We start from the raw sequence: 7,356 nt of genomic DNA on the forward strand, positions 1-7,356 counted from the left end.
TGAAAGCTTTTTCTGGATCTACTGAGATAATCATATGGTTTCTGTTGGTTTTGTTGTAGAGAAGATCAATAATGCAGATAGTTTTTTTAATGTTGAACCACTGATGCATTCCTGGTGTAAAGCCTACATGATCCTAATGTATTATTCTCGTGATAAGTTGCTGTATTCTTTTAGCTATTATCTTATTTAGAATTTTTACATCTACATGCATTAAACAATTACAAATTGGTCTGTAATTTTTTCCTCTGTTTTGACTTTTCCTGGTTAAGGAATCAGAACCATATTTCTATCATAAAAAACATTTTGGTAGCACTCCTTCACCAATCTTTCCAAATAGTCTACATAGTATTGGAATTAATTGTTCTTTAAATGTTTGATAGAATTCACTTGAAAAACCACCTGGCCCTGGAAATTTTTTTTCTAAGGATTACGTTAATTTCTTGTTCAATTTCTTTTCCTGAGATGGGGTTATTTAAGTATTCAACTGACTCTTCCATTAATCTGGGCAATTTGTATATTTTTTTAAAAATTCATCCATATCACTTAGATTGTCAAAGTTATGGGCAGACTCTTGGGCCAAGTAATTTCTAATTGTTTTGATGTCCTTCTCATTGGAGGTGAGTTTACCCTTTTCATTGTTGATATTGGTAATTTGGTTTTCTTCTTTCTTTTATCAAATTGACCAAAGATTTATCAATTATATTCCTTACTTTTCATATAACCAACTCTTAGTTTTATTTATTAGTTCAATAGTTTCCTTAATTTCAATTTTATTAATCTCTCTTTTGGTTTTCAATATTTCTAATTTCGTATTTACTTGGGGTTTTCCATTTGTTCTTTTTCTAGCTTTCTCAGCTGCATACCCTGTTCATTGACCTCCACTTTCTCTACTTTATTCATGGAGGCTTTCGATGTTATAAAACTTTCCCTATGATCTGCTTTTGCATCATCGCACAAGTTTTAGTAGGCTGTCTCGTTATTGTCATTCTCTTGAATGAAGTTATTGATTGTTTCTATGATTTGTTGTTTAACCCACTCCTTCTTTAGGATTAGATTATTTAGTTTCCAATTCATTTTTGGTCTATCTTTCCATGGCTTTTTATTACACATGATCCACTAACGCCTCTAGTAGAAAGGGTAGGAAATGTATGATAAAGCTATGAATATCAAGCTGATGCTGGGCTGGCCTCAGCAGAGATCCTGTGAAATCTGGAAGAAGGTTCCATTTCTGAGTTTGGGCAAATCCTTGTGCTCAGTTGGAGGATTTCCATCTGAGGGTGAATATTTCTCATAGAGATTTAAGCATGGAGTATGGAGAATAATTCTTCCTACTGGCTTCATCACCCCATTGTTGGATTGTATCACCCCTCCCCAAAATGAATTGGCCTTTTACTTTCAGTCTGTCTCTTTCACAGCCATCAGCCACACTTGTCGCAGTGAGATTTCTGAATCAGTTATAACCATGACACTGTACCTCTAATCAAGTTCCAGTAACTTGCTTTTATTTTTAGGATAAAATGCAAACTGCTCAGCTTGACATTTAATATTTTTATCTTCTGTTCTGATTTTATCTTACAAGATATTGCAGTTTGCTCTCCTTTAGTAATTTTTATGGGTCAGGTAAGTAGTCAAGTGCATAAAGTGCTAGGCCTAGAATCAGGAAGACTTGTGTTCCTGAATTCAAATCTGGTCTCAGACTCCTCCTGGTTGGGTGACCAACCAATGTCACTTAACCCTCTTTTACTCAGTTCTCTCATCTGTAAAATGAGCTGCAGAAGATAATGGCACACCTCTCTAGTATATTTACCAAGAAAACTTCTAATGGGGTCACAAAAAGTTGGGCACTATATAAAATGACTAAAGAGCAAAAGTAATTTAAGGGTTAAGCAAAGTGACAAAGTTTGCTGTCCCTTACAAATGACATTGATTTTTGCCTAGATACATTTTCTCTTTCCTCCTATCATAAGATGCTAGTGAAGTTTGTGAGGAAGTGGAAACAGGTGTGAGATCCAAGTACTAAGAATACAGCCATTAAAATAGGATTATTGCTTATCTTTCTTGACACCACAGAAAACAATGAAACATCCTTTCCATGTAATTTTTGCATGCAATCTAAGTTCTGGTTCAGGAACCTGCTAAATTCCCCTTTCAGACCAAGTAGTGTGTAAACTGTAGGATATTTGCCGCAACTCTGACAAGGCTGGGAGACAAAGGTCACCTTCATTACATGTGCCCAGAAACAGGCTCACCAAACCTCTACATGGCTTAGTGTCAGGGATTCTAAGAAGTTAGCAGGGGGAACATTGCACGAGATAGGTGATTTGTCCCTGCACACAGGAGATGGGAGGTGGTATCCTGTGAGGTTCTCTAGAAGGTGGCCACATCCCAACCAGTCAAGCATCATGAAGAATAGTGATGTAGATGTCTGAACAGATTTGACTCCAATAGTTATGAACACCATATGCCCCTATCTAGAGAATCTGTGTGGCACTGGAATTCTCTTCTCCAGAATCCATTGAAATATGTATCAGTTAATAATGTAATAAAGTAATGGGCCTGGGTCATGATGACAAAGACTTGAATCCTCCTTTCCCCTGAAATATAAACTCTCCAAAAGGTTTCTGATCCTCTACTTCCTCCACCATGAAATGAGTTAATAGGAGCACCCACCTTCCAGGTTTGTCATAAGGCCAAAGATCTAATATGGAGCAGTCTGCAAATTAAGCATTTCTGTATGGATGTGAACTGTTGCTCTACTCCTTTGCTCACCAAACTTGATTAGCTCATGTCCAGCATAATAATGAATGAATGGACCTTAACCGTGTCATAAATGATTTTTTTCAGATCCCTATTTTAGCTTTAAGAATCCCCATTAATGGAACTTGGAGAAAGGATGTGGAACATGAATAACTCCTCTCTGTCCTCTCTCTGACCAGGAGACGGCACCACTTATTTTCTCATAGCCACAGACTTTTTTTTTTAATCCTTCCTTCTCAGAGAACCAATGACATCAGGAAGATGATGTCTTGACTTTCAGGTGAATTGAATTTCAGTGAGGGAGATCTAGGCAAAGTCACCAGCCTCACTCTCACCTCCAGAGCCATCTGGGTCCAGTAGGTAAGACATACATCAGGACGACTGGAGATGGGCCCATAAGCTAAGGTTTTTCTCAGGTCTCAGTTTGTCTGCAGCAATATCCACTCAGTGATGAATTGCTGCATGATCTAAGAATGAATCCCATTAGCAAAAGACCCAAGAACTGTTCACCATTTTTAGTTACAATGTTGTTGGTGTTTGTGTGAAAAAGGATTTTGTCCATCTTCAGAACATTAAATAAAAAGGATTTAAAGAGGTATATCAGGACACCTCAGAACAGTTTGGATCAGAACTCATTAGAACAAGATGAGAAAAATGAGAGTAATAAATGCCAGGCAGGATCCCTTATGTTTTAGTAGTTCTTAAGAGTTTACAAAATAGTCTTTTTTTTTTTTGCTTATTGTACATGTTTATTCGTCTTTCTTTTGTTATTAGTATAGAACTCAGACCTTTAAAATATACATTCACATAGTAGTTATTATTTTGAAATCATGAAAGTCAAATGAAAGGTATGTCAAATATGTTTTCAGCTGCTGTTAATATGATACTCTGTAAGCCAACTATAACTCTCTTGATGAATTACTTCATTGAAGTCTGCAAAATTCCAGAAATAATCACACCCAGGTTTACAGAAATTCCTTCAAATTTGTGAGAAAGAAATCATTTATCTTATTCCTCATTATGCCTGTGTTACAAACTTATGACTAGTGGCAGCCTTACATGGACAACACATGAAATTCGATGCACTAACAACATATGAAATAAAGATGAATTTAAGGTAAAAGTTGAACAATGTAGTCCATAACTTCTCTCCAGGATTTATCATTCCCACTTATCATCACTCTTCTAGTTTTTTTGCATAGGGTAGTTTCACGTTGCCTAGTATTATCCACACAAAATCATATATAAAAAACATGAGCCAACAGGAAACAGGCAAATTTCTGACACGTTAGAAGAGAATGTGATTTGTTTTACTTGATGGCTGCCAACAATAATAGCAGCCATGAAGAGGTCGCTGATTATAACCGTATTGTCCATACTGCTGATGGTAGTAAGGTTCTTGTCTGTGCTGCTGATAATTATTTCCCCAGTGTCTTCCATGCCACTGATTAGATCTGTTGTCACTTGGCTGACCACACCTGCCATGCCTTCCTTGAAAGTGTCTGTTATCTTGCAGCTGACTGCCTCTGCTTTTTTGATTACCACTAGATCTACTATTCCACTCTTCAATAATTGGAAGGGAATCTGCAGGAAGTCTCAGGTACTCTTGATACTCTCTATCATCTTCTGTGAATCAACTGGCAAACATCTCTTCAAAATCTGGAAGAGCATCAGGAGTGTCAGGCATTCTGAAAATTGTAAGAAGGTGCAGAGGGGTTAAGATTTCCCCTGGTGGAGGGAAAACCTAGACAGAAGTGTGATCACTTGATCCTTGAAAAATTGAAGTAGAATTTATAGGCATTTTTTTTTTAAAGCTCAGTGGCTTAGGGCTGTTAAGCAGTTTGGTGGCTTTTTCTTTTGGTGAAGAAATGTGAAGTCTGGGAGTCATAGCCCCAGCTCTCTAGAAGTTTTTCAGATTTTTTTTAGACTTCATTGTAAAGGAAGGGGTGATGAGGGGTGCCTGTTCCCCCAGTTCATGCACAAACTGTCCAGGACCATAGCATCTCTGCAGGTAGCCCTGAATCTGCTCCATGGCTCAGCATCAGGGCCCAGGTCAACCTGTGAGCCACCCAAAGTAGTCATAAACTCAAATTATCTTCTAGGGAATGTGGGACAATGTGTGCATTTTATCTGTGACTTTGAAGGATCTCAAGAGAAGAAAGAGAAAAGTGTGAAATTTCTTCCTTATTTGAACTGATAAAAGTAATGTTATATATAATATCATGTCAGATTTGTGAGAAGCTGGCAACTACAATGCATTCTGGACTGTGAGGGGCAGAATGTTTGATTACAGAAAAGAGAAGAAGAAAAAATATCTAGTTAATTTCCTGACAACCCAAAACAACATGTTTTCTAGATAAAACATGAAAAGGATAAGATATACTAATGACAATCTGGACTGAACTGAGATGAGACTTCCAAGGGAAGGAGAATTATCTGTTATTACATTGGGTCTTGAAGCTGCCCTGGGTATAACCTTTCATGGCCAAAACATCTTATGCCTTCTCTTTCTGATTGCTTTCTTCTGTCAATAACATATCATTTCATTATTAAACTATTTAGTTATAGAGTTGTTCATTTGTGTTGTTCTTTGCATTCAAAGCAGACTAAAAGGACATCACTATGTAAGGGTTAAAGTAGAATGTGTCTGACCATGGAAGATCAGACTAATAGAAGCTGAAAGGCTCTACCACTGGTTGGGAACAAATAGTCCATGTTAGTATTTGGGGTGGAGAAGCCTCTTAATTTGCATACCTCACTATTTTGAAATACTGCAATTCTGCTTTACTTGCATAGCACAGCATGTTCTTTGATGTTGATAAGCTATGCTGGGTGGTCCTTTTTCAGTGTCTTCCATGTCTCACCATTGATTACAAAATTCTTCAGAGAGGCCTTGGGAATGTCCTTATATTATGTCTTCTGACCACACTGTCAGGGCCTGCTTTGCATGAGTTCTTCATGAAATACTTTTAGGCAAACATCCTTTTGGCATTTCAACATGGCCAGTCCAACAGAGTTGTGCTCTCTGCAGTAGAATGTGAATGATTGACAATCTAACTTGAGAAAGGACCTCAGTGTTCAGTACCATGCCAGATGACCTTCAGAGTCTCCTTAAGACAATTCAAATGGGATTTAAAGAAGATGCACAAGTTCCCCATTTGCTGCAGTCAGTGGATTGTGCCATGCTGAATGGTGGAGAACCTCTAGGGGTTTTTTTACATTTTCTGAAAAATTATTTCCCTCACTACAGTTTTTTAACGTATGTTTTTTTTTTTAAGTTTTGAGTTCCAAATTCTATCCTTCTTTTCCTCTATTCCTTCCCCCCTAATTTAGATGGTAAGCAATCACAGATATACATTATAGATGTGCAAGTATATAAAACTTTAAGTATTAGTTACTTTGTACAAAAAGGCTTGGAAAAAAAGAAAAAGAATGTAAGAAAAAAAGGTGACAAATAGCATGCTCCAGCCTGTATGGAATCAATATCAGTTCTTTCTCTGGAGGCAGATAGTAGATTTTGGCATTGGTCCTTTGAGCATTTTCTTGGATCATTGTATTGCTGAGAATAGTTAAGTTATTCAGTTCTTCACTGAACCATATTGCTCTTACTGTATATAATGTTCTGCCGCTTCTCTTCACTTCATTTTGCATCAGTACATTTAAGCCTAGGTTTATCTGAAATCATCCTCCTTATCATTTCTTATAGCACAATAATATACTATTACAATCATATACCAGAGATTTTTTAGCCATTCTCCAATTGATGGGCATCTCTTCAGTTTTGCCATTCCTAGCCAACACAGTAAGAGCTGCTGAAAATATTTTTGTTACATATGGGTCCTTTCCTCATTATTTTCATGTCTTTGAGCTATAAACCTAACAGTGGTGTCATTGGATCAAAGGGTGTGCACAGTTTTATAACTCTTTGGGCACAGTTCCAAATTGTTCTCCACAACAGCTGGATCAGTTCATAACTCCACCAACAGAGCATTAGTGTCCCAGTTTTTCCACATCTCTTCCAACCTCCCTCATTTTCCATTTTCACCATATTAGCCAATCTGATAGGTATGAGTTGGTACCTTAGAGCTGTTATAACTTAGCATGTCTCTAACACAAATTCAGAGAATTGTTTTCATGATTACAGATAGCTTTGATTGAATATTCTCAAAACTGCCTGTTCATCTCCTTTAAGCATTTATCAATTGGGAAATGACTTATATTTTTATGAATTAGGATCAGTTATCTATATATTTATGAAATGAAGCCTTTATCAGGGATACTTGCTGAAAAAAAATGGTTCTGTGCTTTCCTTATAATTTCTGTTGCATTGATTTTATTTGTGCTAAAACTTTTTAATTTCATATGAACAAAATCATGGATTTTATATTTTGTATTATTCTCTAGAACTTGTTTGGTCATAAATTCTTCACTTACCCATATGTGGGATACATGATTCCATGGTCTCCCAATTTCTTATGGTATTACCTTTCACGTGTAAATCATGCATCCTTATTTTGGTATACAGTGTGCAATGTGGGTCTATACCTAGTTTCTTCTATGGTGTTTTCCCATTTTTCCAGCAGTTTTTTGAAATATGGA

General features: G+C 36.8%; 1 pseudogene; it reads right to left on the reverse strand.

The window, feature by feature from the left end:
• Positions 1 to 3,595: 3,595 nt before the first annotated feature.
• On the reverse strand, positions 3,596 to 4,533 carry LOC140522025 (RNA guanine-N7 methyltransferase-activating subunit-like protein; annotated as a pseudogene).
• Between the last annotated feature and the right edge of the window lie 2,823 nt (positions 4,534 to 7,356).

This window comes from Notamacropus eugenii, chromosome 1 (assembly GCF_028372415.1).
Source record: "Notamacropus eugenii isolate mMacEug1 chromosome 1, mMacEug1.pri_v2, whole genome shotgun sequence".
In the NCBI taxonomy this organism is placed as follows: Eukaryota; Metazoa; Chordata; class Mammalia; order Diprotodontia; family Macropodidae; genus Notamacropus; species Notamacropus eugenii.